Raw genomic sequence first — 14,549 nt, 5'->3', positions numbered from 1 at the left:
TAATGTTGAATAAAACTGAATATTTTTAAGCAGTGATGATCAATTTTGTTTGTATTCCACCTACAACAGTAAAGCCTGAGCGTGTGTGGAATAAAGGTGGACCTGGGTGTTTTTCCCTGTAGTGGTGAAATGTATCTATTTCTGGAATACATTGCTGTAGGATGGAAGGTAGATGAATAGCCGAGGACCAAGAACAGAACCCTGTGGAACACCGGAAGTAATGAACATGACTGTGTGTTGAACTGAATGAAGTCACAGAAATATTGCTGTTTCATTAACATCTACCAGATGAATAACTGTGGGCTGTCTTGGCCAACGTCTTTAACCCTCATACTTCTTTTCTATCGTTTTTGACAGGTTTTGAATATCAGAATTCTTGTCATAAGAAAGCTGCCAGACACAGTCTGTGTAACCTTTGTGCATTTATTCCAGGAACCATGGCCTCATTGTCACAAGACATGCTTGCTTTTTTTTTTTCTTGATGACTCTGAATTAGTGCTGCATGATGCATCAGAAATGTATCATCCTGTCAGCACTCGCAATATGCATTTCGCAAAATGCTGACTCATGCAAGAAATAGTTGCCATGCTCCAAATGTTAGCATATCTGGCCAATCTGATGGAGCTTTGCTACCCAAGACTAATCACAGATAAATGGGCAAACACGACGGAGGTTTCTCCTCGTGGTGTTGGGGTTTCCCTGGAGGGGTTCATTCATGATTTCTGTCATTAATGTTGGTATTTATGAGCTGGTCTAATATACAGTATGCTTTCTGTTAAACATTTACAAAGTAGTAACTTATTAGAGGGCAGTCGTCGATTCCTATATTGACCCTCAGTTACTGAGTGCTGGACTGGTTTGATGGCTGAGTAAAAGATTCATCAAGAAGACAAACTCTTTCGTTATGTCAGTTTATGCTTAGTTTTGTGTAAAAATATGCATTTTATTTAAGGAAAACTTTAGTCACATAAACCAAAGTAAGTCACATAACTCTGAATATAGAGCAGATTAAGAGGCCCAACACATTCCCCATTTATGGTTTTTTTCAAGAGAATTTTTTTGTCATCTGAGAACACAAGTTGCCGCTGGGAATGTTCCTCAGACAAGTCTTTTTTTGTTCCCAGAATTATTAATTTGTTTTTCACTTTTTTCTTAAGTCATAAATCATCACAGTGTGTTTGTGCCGGTGTCTGTGGCTACCTCTGTGCAGAATCTGTGAGATTGAGAATGATCAATTATAAAAGCGAATTACAAAAGAGTTGGAACGTTCCATGCCTTTTTTTTAATCTTAAGATATCCACAAACAAGAGACAAAAATTCAACATTTTCTCATTTCTGGTGCAGTATCTATTAACGTAACTTAAAAAAAAAACAACGACGACAACAATTACAGAAACAAAACAGTACAGAAGAGTAATCCAACATCAGTTGAGCTTTTCAGTTAAACACTGTTCACAATAAACTTCTCACATAAAGAGGGACAATTTGGTACTGAAATAGCACAAATGGAAAACAAATGCTGTTTCATCTATAGTCACAGGTCTCAGCTGTGTTGCAACTTTTCCAGAATATCATCTGTTAAAAGCCTTCAGTGTGAATGTTGACCCAACTTTCATCTTTTCCAATGGTGCGCAAAGCTCAAGGGAGGAGCTCCTATTGTCTGTTGTCAAGCCAAAACTGTAAACGCTGATTTTTTTTTTCTTTTTTTCCACTACCAGCAAAGCTTTGAAAATTCCTTTGCTTTAATCTGTTTAGACTGGGCACACAGGGTCCATCATTATGACTCGGAGAAATGTGGCCATATCAAAGTGACCCCAATCATTAGTCATTACAGACAACTCGACTCTGTGAATTGTGAAAATTGAAGCAGGTTATTTGAATTTTAATTGACCCCGGGTGGTTTTGATATTGTTTTCATTATGAAAATACACATATCCATAAAAGGCAACCTGAGTACAAACCAAACCCTCAATAAAAACTGAATGAAAGAGTTTGCATGACAGGCCTGCATTAGAGTATTTAATATCTCATGAAATGGGTAATAAACCTTTAAAATTAAACTGGGCACATGATTGACCAATAATACAGAACTTTGTCATTGTTGAGCGTTTATCTGGAGGAACAAGAAGCAACACTTTAATGAGCAGCAGGCTGAGAAAGCCTGTGCAGAAAGCAGGAAGCTGCAGTGACGTTGGGCATGAACACAGATGTTCGGTGTGTATTCATAAATACATGTTTGTAGAAAAGAAATAACATGTCTTCTGGTGTGCTCTGTCTGGATTTGTATTTATATTTGGAAAAACCAATCATTACATAGACACAAGGTTGATTTCATTATAATTAAAGAAAAAAAAGATGAGTTTCATTGACCATGGGAACTTCATGGGAATGCCCTGCTCAAACTACCTCTTTTTCTAAGTATTACATCTCTTTACTCTGTTACGCTCTGTCAGTACTACTACTACTAGCTATAATCAGATTTCATCAAAATGATGCCGGCTTCCCAGTGTAAAGCTTACAAAATCTTTTTTGCTTCCTAATAACAGGTGTTAAGGCACCATGGATGTTTGCAGAACTTTCACGTGATGGTCACATTTTTGACGGGAAATTGCATGCCTCCTTGCAGTTGTCTCTTACTGCATTAACCCTTTTTAAATTCATTTGGCAGGCGGTCGATAGATTGTTGTGTAAGCATGTCCCATGAGTGTGCATTAAAATTGAGTGTCATTTGGCTGTAATTGTATGTGATCAGCATTATGTGAATGGTGGCTGTAATTTGTTTACTAAAGATGAATCATTGCACTGGAAATGTAGGGAATTGAGCACAATGACAACACGCTGCTGATACTGCATTCTGAATTCAATGAGTCAACAGAAGACCTTTTTAGATGTATAAAGCACATTATTTTATGCATCACATCATTCTCTCCCCTTAGAAGAAAAGATTTAATGCATTTCAGTTTTTTTTTTGTTTCAACTCCTGTTTGCAGGCATCTGTGTGAAAGTGTGGAAAATAATAATGGCACATGTTGATCATTAGGCTTACTCAGTACCCATAACCACTATTAGATTAGTGAGGTTTTTTTTTTATAAGGTAATTATTCCCTTGACTTCTCTTGCATGAGAAGTTTAATCAAAGAAAAAAATAGTGAAAGGTTATCGAAAAGGCAAAGTGAACTGTGAGGGTGTGTGAGCATAAAGATTAAACTTTATAAAAACCTAAAATACTCGGGATCTGGACACTCAACACCTCAATTTGTGTAAGTGGTCACAACTGTGGTTAATCACTCTGCATGAATTTAAAAAAAAATATATGTTCTAGTTTTAATTTACATTAACCCTTCACTGGACAACTGATCTTACTTAGTTTCTCTCAACCTCACATTGATTAATGTGTGTGACTTCTGCAGTGTGCATGAGTTCTAGAATGTGTGTGGGTTCTAGGATGTGTGGGATCTCCCAAATGTGTGTGTGTGTTCCAGAATGCGTGTGTCCTAGAATGTGAGTGGCAGCATGTGTGAGTTCTAGAAGGTGTTGAAATGTCCTCTAATAATCCCCTGAAATGGAAGTGTTTGAGTTCCAGATAGTCAAATAAAAGTCACATGAAAGGGAGTTACAGTGCAAATAGCCTGGATGAACTTTACCGTCTGCCTTCTCTGCAGAGAAACACTGCTGTAATGTTTTCTACCTCTGATCCTTTGAATCAGGAGCGCAGGTGAACCTGAAAAAAAAAACAGTGACACAAAACTATCTGCTACAAAATGAAACAAGAATACAATTGACATGTGTAACAGCGTTTATATTGCATTTGCAAATAGTCCAGACCTGTTGAAGCATATTTTACCTGTGAGCAATAAAAGCCTGAATTGTTACATCGTATGGCTTTACCTTACCTTATCGTCTTTCCTGTACTGCTGTGTTTTGTAAATCATATCTTTGAGTCTCTTTCGGCCTCCACTAACGACACATTCCTCTCCTTGTCTTGCAGTTGCGATGCAGCATCTGTGAGGATCGTGACTTCACTGTCATCGTGAGATGTGGAGGTTGGTGACCGCAGGCAGAAGAGGAGGGGGTTGCTCTGTGCTGTGGTCTGCAGCTGTTGGTTCCTGGCAGAGTAAATAGTGATGTGGAGTTGCTTTGGGAATAATTTGGTTAGATGTTTGACAGGAAAAACAAATTCAAGAGGTTTGAAGGGGCAGTAAGTCTTTTTTTTTTTTTTTTTATTGCCACAGTGCCCCAGATGACTATAAAACACCTGCAGGAGGTTGATAGCGCTGTTCATTTTCCAGGTGCTGTGGTTTCTTTCTGGCTGTTTGGTTTGTGGGCTGTTTTGTAGAAAAGTCCCCACACCCAGTGAAGTCATGCAGTTGAAATCACTGCTGGCAGCGAGCATGGCCAGTAAAATGCGAGGCGACGATCACTTGCCCATCGCAGCCTGGCCTAATCACCGCTAAATACACCCAGTGTGGTTCACCAGTTCACATAAGGACTTTTTCATGAAGCATCCTTTATGAAGTTTGAAACTTTACAAATGAGTAAGAATATGATGATGTGAAAGAAAATGTTCTTTTTTTTTTTTTTTTTTTTGGAGCACAGTGAGGAGTCAACAATGGTAAATAATAGAGCAGGACAACATAGTGTATGGAGAAGTAAGTGGAGATGGTGAAAGAGGGATTATTAGAAGAATCGGTAAGAGTTGAGTGTGATTGACGGCAGCTACTGACAACACAGTCAGATAAAGCTTTACGGATGATAACTGGACTCATATTTTTACTCTATTTGAGAACTATGTACCTAATATAGACTATTTCAGACCCAAACCGATGCTAGAAGCATTTGATTTGTGGTCGGTAGAAGGACTTTAAAGTGCCAGCTGTTGGTCGCGCTGGTAAAGTGACTCAGTCCAGGCCAGTGACTCAAAGCCAAAGAAAACCTGAAACACATGAAGCTGTGAAAACAGGCAACCCGACATGCACTCAGGTCGCCTCCATCCCACCACAAACTCTGAATTAGATCAGAAAAATCTGATAATTGTAAAAGTCAGATTGGATGTTTTTGCATGCACTTGAGTTTGCTTATTTGTAATCAGTAAGAGAAGCTCCATATACGTATACCACCACACCCGTCTACCTCACCTGCGAACTTTGCACAGTGAACTGTTACACCTACCTATTTATCCTTTTATCCTGCTTTTTTATACATACAATACTGTACATATTTTTCTGCTTATATTTGTGTATTTGCATATATCTGTATTTGAAAAGGAGAAACTGTGGGTAATTTCATTATACATAATGAAAATAAAACTTTTCTGAATCTGATTTTGTTCCCAAAACATCTGGCCTTGTCTTGTTGAACTAATAAGTCAGGAATACATGCGAGAAGGCATTGCTCATTGAGTCACATTATGGCTTTTAAGATTACGTATTTAAGATCTAATCTGATTACTCCTAAAACCTGATAACTACGGGCCTCATTTATAAAGATTGCCTACGTACCAAACGGAGCCTGAAAGAGGTGTACAACACTTCCTATGCAAATGTTGGGATTTTAAAAAATTAAGTTTATGTGAGAATGTGTGCACTGCTACATTAATTTAATTTTTTTTCCTCCCTTCCTTCTAACCTGCCCTGTCCAGCATCGAAGCTGCATAATAAAGGTCTGGCTGCTGTAATGTGCCCGACAGATTTGCTCTTCCATGAGGAGCTTATAATTACAAAGCGCTGTTAGTGTGTGTCCTTCGCAATATTTTATAAATAAGGCCCCAGATTTTTAGTTAGTGTGTAAATGGACTCACTATCTAAGGATCACTAGCCCTGTTTACATGGGTCCAAAAACCCTCCTTATGATCAGAACATGAGTTTAAACAGATTGTAAACGTCTCATATAAACACCAAAGTGAATCCGACTCACTCGGTCCGGATTAAATTTCTGATCAGATTGTAGGAGGAAAAATAATCCACTTGATGCTTCATATAAACAGCTGAAGACGGAGGACCATGTTATATGAGCGGATTACTCTTTCTGTGCATGTGATCCCTGTTAGTCATGTGGTGACGTGCCCGGAAAACAGTAAGCAGGAGGCAGTAAAGTCGAACCGGGCGGCGGTGGCGGCCTGCTGCCGGGCGGCATATCACAGAGTTGGTAGGAAGGTTGTTTGAGCAGATATCCAGCGGATAAAAACTCACCTGTAGGCGCTGAAGACTACTGACTACAAAGCTAAAGATCAGAACCTGATAGGGAATGACGAAGATAGCGTATCATCGGCTTCAGCTGTGGCCCATGTATAGCAGGACTGAACATGGATGATTTATTTAGCATTCATGTGTACAGATACTTTTAATCCCACTGTTTTTAATTCGGTTGAAAGAAAAGCACCCATGTAAACGGAGCCGTTGTGAGTCATCATTGCTTTACTATGAAAATCTGGCACGTTGGGAAGAAAATGAATACTTAGAAATGGCTGCTATCGGGTTGCTGAAGAAGTTTGATCATCAATGTTGTTTTTCCAAATTCATTAAACCTTTGAACAGCTCGAACAAGACTTCAGTCAAAGATCAGAGCAATTTAAAAAAGTGAATTCAAGGCAGACTACATGAACTAGCTTTTCCTGTGTGCCACATTCATTTAACCTGTATTTGAACAGTTGAAATCTCTGTAAAATAATAAAAACAACTCTCAATCAGTTTGTCTGAGCTGCAGAACACAGATCCAAGATTTGTTTAATCTTCATCTCATCAGAGCTTCAACTAATCATTTTTGTTGGTATTTATTTTCATTGGCAATAATTTAATCAATTAGATGTCAGATTACAGGGAAAGTTTACATAACAAACAGGAATTTTACAACAGTCTAACACTCGGAAATTTACCTTGGAATTATACAATTAAATTCACAACAAAGTGTACCGTTCCGGCACAGTGCAGTGGAAATGAGGCTTTAAACAACTGGAACCAGAATCATCCACTTCATCATGTCAGTCTTAACAAAATGTGCTTTATTGTGGAGAAATGACACACACCAACCATTTTTTCCAGAAAGTCTTATTTCCAGATCCATCGATAGAGCATAGCCTTCTTTTGGAAAGTAAAAAATCAAGTGTAATTGAACACTTGTGATTTGGTTTCATAGCTGATAGCTGAACTTGTGGCTGCATGAGACTGCTGAGTAATGTTGCAGTGAAACTCAACATGTTGTCAATAACAGACTGCGTGAGTTTCATCACCCTCGGGCTATTGTCACACATTAAGCCTCAGTTTTTTAACTTCATAATGTGGTGAGCTCACGCATTTTTCACGAGCAATTCACTTTTCCTAAACAGATTCCTCCCTGAGGAGAAGCGGACTTCCATTTCCTCTTAGATTAACTCCATTTTTCTGACATTTGTCTCCTCAGTCTGAAATGATCAAACGCATGAGAACAATAGGAGCTTTTAGTGTGTGTTAGGAACACTTGAACATAATGCAGCCCAGCTCAACATTACTACAAACTGCAGTCTCATCATGTGAATAAGTATAATCTGAATTTCATTAGAATTAAATTTGTTCATCTAGAACTTAGAACAGAGATATACCAGATCATGAAAAAATTGATATAATGAATGATCGTGCCATCTAAAGCATTACAATGTAGCATTTTGGGGAATTTTGATTGATTTGGATCATTTGATCTGATATAGTTTGATCCCTGCTGCTGTCACGGTCACTGCTGACCTTCGTTTGGGACTTTATCCTTCTTAATGTTCAGCCTGTAGTTTAACCCTCATGAGCTTTACTTATCACGGAAAGTAAGAGCTTTGCTCTCAGTGTTGCTGCAGTTAAAAGGAGCATGCATTTGTGGAATGACCAGCAGAGCGGCACATCCATGTGTCAAATACTAATTGAAGGAGCAATGTGTGTGCAGGCTGGACATCGTGAAGAGACCACTGATGATATGGTTCTTCAGACTCAACCCAGTCGATACAAGAAACTAGAGTTAATAGAAAAATATTTTGAGAACTTTTCTCAGGTTGAACTTATAAACTCGCCTCACTGCTCATCCCTCAAATGCATGCTTCTTATGACGGTAGCGTCACTGAAAGCACATAACCAACCACTTATTATCAAGAAGCACAGTCGCATCAAATAAATAACATACCAAGCTCAGATTTCCCTACATTTGTGCTGTTTATGAAACCTTATTATTAAAAAAAGTAAGAACTTCATATGGAAAGTATAAGCATTGAAAACTGATATTTCCTCCTGAGTTGAGTTAGAATTAAAAAAGAAAAAAAATACACTCCACAAAGTAGAAGTAAAAATACAGTTTTCAAAGGCCGTGAGTGACTGATCGCTGTGTGACGAGGAAGTGTCTCTGTTCTCCAGGAATACAATGTCAAGTGTCTGTTATCAGCCAGGCAGAGACAGACTTCAAAAGTGAGACGTAAGGAAGTCAGGCAGCTGAAAGAGAGCGTGTGAACTAGGAAGAGAGGGACAAATAGCAAACAGTGAGGAGTGCGTGTGAAAGAAGAGCAGGACAGAGTGAGTCAGAGTGAGAGAGTGAAAGAGGGGGAGAGAGGGAGGCGAGGGAGGGAGGGCAGATATATTTGGGCGCCTATAAAGCTGAGCGTGCTTCTTCTTTTTTGTCTTCAGCAGAAATGAACCCTGCCTGTAAGAAATGACAATACATCAATAAAACCTCTCAAACTAAGGAAGCTGTCTGCTGTGTTTGTTGGTATGCCTGGAAAAAAAGCTGCAGTTTCTAAAAATGACAAGCAGGAACACATAAAGACTGAGGTATGCACTAAATAAATCAGGCATCGTTTGTCCCTATTTTATTAAGCGACGACGTTTTAATTGAGTACATTTATTTCCATCAAACAGGAAAACTGGTTCATTTTTAATGTCTGTGACTGACAAAGTGTAGTTTTACTATCCAGCGATGCTGATAATCAGCTACACTTACACTAGAGTTACACACTTCCACTGTGAAATATGCTAAAAAACACTGAAAAAATATGTCGCAACACCTCTCACTGGAATTTTGCTTTTGCTGGTTTTTGTTGGTTTAGCGTCTCGGCCTCGCGTCTTGCTGCGGACGTGTGACTGAGGATGTGTCACCACGCCCTGCAGAGGTGCATCGCGCCTCAAACCAGTGGGGCTGACGGGCTGTTTAACGTCGCGTTACAGAGATCGCCCGACATTTCACCTGAATATCTTTCATGAAAGAAAAAGACGCCAGCCTCCTGACGAGCTGGGGGGGGGGGGGGGGGTCGAGCTCGAGCTCGGAGGAGAGGAAATCTTTCACGCTGAAAGCTTGTTACCTCGTGTTGGGGTTAGATAAGGTCACTGATGTGTGCGTACACATTTGTTTGAGGAGAGTCTGTGGAGGCGAGACGAGGCGAAAAGAGCTGACGCACAGAGAAATCTTGGCTTTGTTCAAAGATGTTCTTCAGATCAAAGTAGCTCGACAGTTTTAGTAACTGCTGCTCAGTGTGACTGGGTGTACGCGACCTTTCACCCATCAGATTGACACAGATAAGGTTAAATATTCACCTACAAATAAATGTAAATATTTCTGATTTTGTCTCATTTTTAATGAACTTACAGAAGGTTTGTGATCGACCCGGCCCAAACTCTAAACTTTAAAAAGGAACACTAAAATAACATAAATAATAGTTTTTCCACAGAGTTTTACCCAAAAAGATATGTTCAGTTTCGATTTTTTTTCCATTCCCTCAATGAAGCCAAATTCTATCTAACATTTTTTCTTTGATTATTACAAAATATTGAAATGGTTTGACTTTGGACTTTTAATAAAAACGTCTCCAACACAAGCACTAAACAGAGTTATTTTTGGATTTTTTGATCAGGCCACACACACACACACACACACACACACACACACACACACACACACACACACACACACACACACACACACACCAGGGCAGCAGCTGAGTCTGAGTTGTTTTTGATCTTGTCCTTAAAGGAAGTAGCTATCCTTACCAACTGTGACTTTTGACTGTAATTGCTGTGCGTTAGGAATTGTGGATACAAATCATTCGAGAAATGTCTTCGTTAAAAAAAAATCCCCTTTTTTTTCCCCCCTCAGATTCTCAATTATTTAATTGTGTCCAGACCTGAGCTGTTACCTTTGATTCTGCATTTTTATTGAATACCACCAGCACTCAGATGCTGACACAGTCTGGTCTGAATTAGGCTCAAAGAAGGGGGGAAAACACCCTTTCAGTAGGAAGACATCTGCATGGGAAGCAGAGGACATCTGAACCAGCCAGACGATGACCAGCGGCCAACAGACCAACCTCACTAATAGATTTACCAACATTTACCATCAGGCACTGTCAGTGAACTTTGTTCTGGAGATGTGTCATGTTGACCTGAGCCAGCCCAAGCTATAAATGTTATCGTGTAAAGACTGTTTTTGCATCTTGAACTGAAAGTGTTGGAGCTGGTTTCACTTGAGAGGGATGTGACTGCTGAAACGTATCTTTAATCCACTTTTAAAAACTTTTGAAACCGTGTTCAGATGGAATAATATATGGAGCTGCTGTGTTGACTAAATTCCCCCGTGTGGGATTCACATCGTCCGATCTTATCTCTATTCATAGTTACATTATGACATTTTAATCTGTTCCTTCTGGAAAGTGCATAAATTGCTCCATTTGTCACTCATATATTTTCTAATTTGTATGCATCTGAAAATGCTTACAAAGTTCTTGATGTGAAGCTTTATTTATTAATCTGCTGGAAAAACGCAAGGTTCTTTTTTTTTCTCTTTACACCAAGTCACTTCTCATGGTAAATCATCTGCAGCATTCATCAGGCTTGTTTTCATGTTTTATATGCTAATGCTGCTTAGCCTGCACTGAGACAGCGTTCACAAATACAACACTGACCTCTCTCAGCCTAGGTGTTCTTGCTGAATTTGATACTGCTGCAAAACAATGCTGATCCCCAGTGAATAAACACAAACAGCATTTTCTTTTATTTGAGAATTGAAGTTGTTTTTTCTCTGCTATTTTACATTTCACACGGTTAAATACATCCCACACCACCTTAAGCTCAGGCTCCATTTATGGGGACAGTGTTTCAAGAGAAAATATTTTTGTGTTCTGGTTTCAGAAAAGTTTCACAGCAAAGATCATGAAAGCGATGTCTCTTTACACGGACGAAAGCAGAAATGCTAAAGATGTTGGGCACGAGTTTACGCCGTTTGTTTTTGTGATGAAAACACATGCCTGCAGAGGACGATATGCTGTAATATTGATGGTGGTTATCACACACACACACACACACACACACACACACACACACACACACTTGTAAAGACAGATGGAAGAGTTGGATTGCTCCTCCGGGTGATTCTTGACTATGAACCGATCCAGTCTGGGAGTCATGCCTTCTTAGCTGCCTTCATTCATTGTTCATCTACAATTCCTTGGGGAATTTTCTAAAAAGTTTCCTTTTTCCCCTGTCTCCAAGGAGACGGTGTCAGAGCCTCTTCAGAAGTTGTTTTCCTGTTTCTGGTGAAGTGGGAGTGTATTCAAAGAATTCCTTCTTATAAGTCATTTTCAAGAAGTTGCATTTTCAGTGGCTCTGAGCAGCATTGTCGCGTAAATGGACATTCAAAACACAACAGAAGTTGTACGTTTTCACTTGAAAATATTGTGTAAACAGGACTTCAGCCCTTCGACTCTGTTTGACAGTTCTGGTTTGGAGCTGTTAGGAAACGGGATTCTTTATCTGGATATTATTAATACGAAATCATGTATTCAAAGATGTGAGGAATAATCTTGTTTCCAGCTTTCGTGAACTTTGGTGACCAGGTCTGGGAATACACACTCCATTATTTACCTGTTGAAAGTAGTGAAAGCGCGTAGTAAAGGTTTGCTGATTTTCCACTTGAGGTCAGGTGCAGGTGAATCTCGTTTAACACAACTCCCTGATAAAGGTGAGTCACTGGAGTGGCTTTTTTTTTTTTTTTTTTTTTTTTTGCTGCAGACATCAGGAGATAAAAGGTGCGTGAACTGATCTTTACTGAGATCTGCTTCACGTGGAGTCCGGATGGCACCTGGATGTCTCATTTTAAGCGTAAATGTTTTTCTTGTGCTGTGCTGACTCACTCTGACAATAAATTAATCTGTCTGCACTGTGCTGCTGGGTACAAACCAAACAATCAGCCTAATGCGATAATTTTCTCCTCTGTGACAGCGGTGTCTTTATGCGGTGGCCAGTGAGTTACCTTCTTCTCCTGTCAGGCGAGTTTGCACATCATTGTGCTAAAATACCAGATTATATTAATAACATCTGAAGGGCTCCTCTAACAATATCTCATTTAGAGAGAAGCCAGACTGGAAAAAAAATGTGTGTGATTGGTGAAATGATAGATCGTACGGGATACATAATGTGTTATTGTACTCTGTCTGGTTTGTTGGGGGCGAGGTATGTGTACACACACCCACACACACCGTCTCCACCGAGGTCACTTGAGTCATTCAAATGCTTAAACAACGCTTAATTATCTTCCAAGAACAAATCCCACCGACAGTGTTTCCCAATAAGAAAACCTTTGTTTAACCCTGATCTTGAAGAGGTTACAAGTTGGAGAAATTGATTAGAAAAACAGTTTTTCCCAGCTTGCTTATTCCTTTCTATTACAATAATAAATCACAAGAGATATTTTTTGAGAGCAGAGTAATATTAATATTTATGTTTTGACTGTGGCATAAAAACCATCCATGTCATAAAAATGACAGTGCGCCACTTAAATCTCCTAATTGCACATTTTAAGTTTTGCTTTCAATAATAGTTAAATAATCACCTTTTAAGAAAGTTTGGCTTCAGGCCAAAAACTGCAGCTTGGCGTGAGAAAAGGCGTGTGGCGGGAGTCTGGCACTCAATGCATGCGAGCTAGCACCCTGGGAAATATTCATACATGCACAAACTGATAAATTTCTGTCCCAAAAATGATCAGAATAGGCTTTTTATCCTGGCATGTCTGTGATCAATACTGTTCTCCCTGCTGGTGCCTTGAGTAGCATCTAGAAACCACTCAACGCCGTTTGTTAAAGCGTGGCAGCGTGAAAACATGATATCGTAATGTTTGGATAGTCAGTCACCTCTCAGAGAAAATGATCAATATTGACGTTCCAAAGATGACAAAAATTAATGTTTGGCCTGGATATCGTCAGGAAAGTCATAATATGATACATACTTAGATATAGTTTTGTACTGTACAATACAGAACAATATGATACGACTGATACATAAGACCTTGTAACATAAATCCTCTAAGTAATCCAATAATCAATAGGTACGTCATATGATATTGGAGTTGAAAACTCATTGGTTTAATTCTGACATTACACTTTATTGGAAAAAAAAATTGTCTCCTTTTCCCAAAACTGCAAACATAAATGTCATTTGTCAGGCATATAAGCTTTGATTGGTGTTTCTTGTCCCAAGTTTTCTTAATCTGTCAAAATTGTCAAATTGAGTTAATTTAGGAAATTTGCACTTCACAAAACTATTAGGAGTGAAGAGAAAATCACTTCATCTTGATGTGTTAAGAGTTCTTATTTCTCATGTTTACATGGTTCTCTTTCTTTCAGTTGTAGGTTGAATAAAGCAGATCTGATGAATATCACAGGAGGGATGAGAATTTGATATTTTCTGATTTTCTGTATAGAAATGTTGTTTTTGTTTGTGTTAATGGTTATCTGTTTAGAAATGGTGTCTTTGCCGTCTGAAAAGCGTCAGACCGTGGAAGATAAGTGTAATATGTGAGCAATAGGGTTACCAAAATGGGTGCTGGATTAAAAATATTACAACTGACCATATTTTTACAATGACAAATCTTTAAAAATTTCATTGAATTGTCCAGGATTTAATGTAGGGTCCATAACGGTTTATGCTGCACATGATGTGAATGTGTTCATAGAAGACAAAGGATACATGTGGCTAACTGTGATTATTTGAGAAAATTCAAGTGGACTAAGACTTCTTATTAGATATATTTATTGATTTTACATTCATTAGTTATGGCATTGAGCTATAAAAGTCCTTTAAACTACACCCAGAACGTTACAGACACGACACTCAATGTGCTTAAACAGCCGGGGAGACGTCACTTTTCCCATAATGCTCCATACTTCGTGAAATTTGGCATTCAGTGAACACCAGACAACTAAAACATAAAGGAAAGAGCAAAGGGATTGTAACTGAATGAGGGTTGAATTTCCGCTGCTAATTTTCCCACACAGTGTTTGAGCAGGTGAACACAAGTAATATTACAAAGTGGCAATGTCAGCAAACATCTCATATTTTGCCCATTTCACTCCTCCCCTGTTTTACTTTTAAACCAGAATCAACCCAGACTCCTGCTTTTTAAAGATAAAGGCGCTGATGACTTTTTCCGCAACATTAAATTGGACGACATTAAATTTTTGAAAAAGCAACCAGCTCTGCAGATATCTACTCCATCAGAGGAAGTATTGATACTGAGGGCTGGAATGTTTATACAGTATCATTTAAAAAAAAAAAAAAAAA

General features: G+C 38.8%; 1 long non-coding RNA gene across 1 annotated transcript in view; it reads left to right on the top strand.

The window, feature by feature from the left end:
• The window catches only part of LOC115399753 (uncharacterized), a 71,757-nt gene extending 62,515 nt beyond the window's left edge, over window positions 1-9,242 (top strand). Inside the window, exon 4 of the long non-coding RNA XR_003932724.1 lies at window positions 3,989-9,242. This is a non-coding gene — a long non-coding RNA (uncharacterized LOC115399753). The remainder of the gene's footprint in view (window positions 1-3,988) is intronic.
• Window positions 9,243-14,549: the final 5,307 nt, after the last annotated feature.

Source organism: Salarias fasciatus, chromosome 13 (genome assembly GCF_902148845.1).
Source record: "Salarias fasciatus chromosome 13, fSalaFa1.1, whole genome shotgun sequence".
Taxonomy (NCBI): Eukaryota; Metazoa; Chordata; class Actinopteri; order Blenniiformes; family Blenniidae; genus Salarias; species Salarias fasciatus.
The sequence above is the reverse complement of the archived record's forward strand: the minus strand, read 5'-3'. Positions and strand labels throughout refer to the sequence as shown.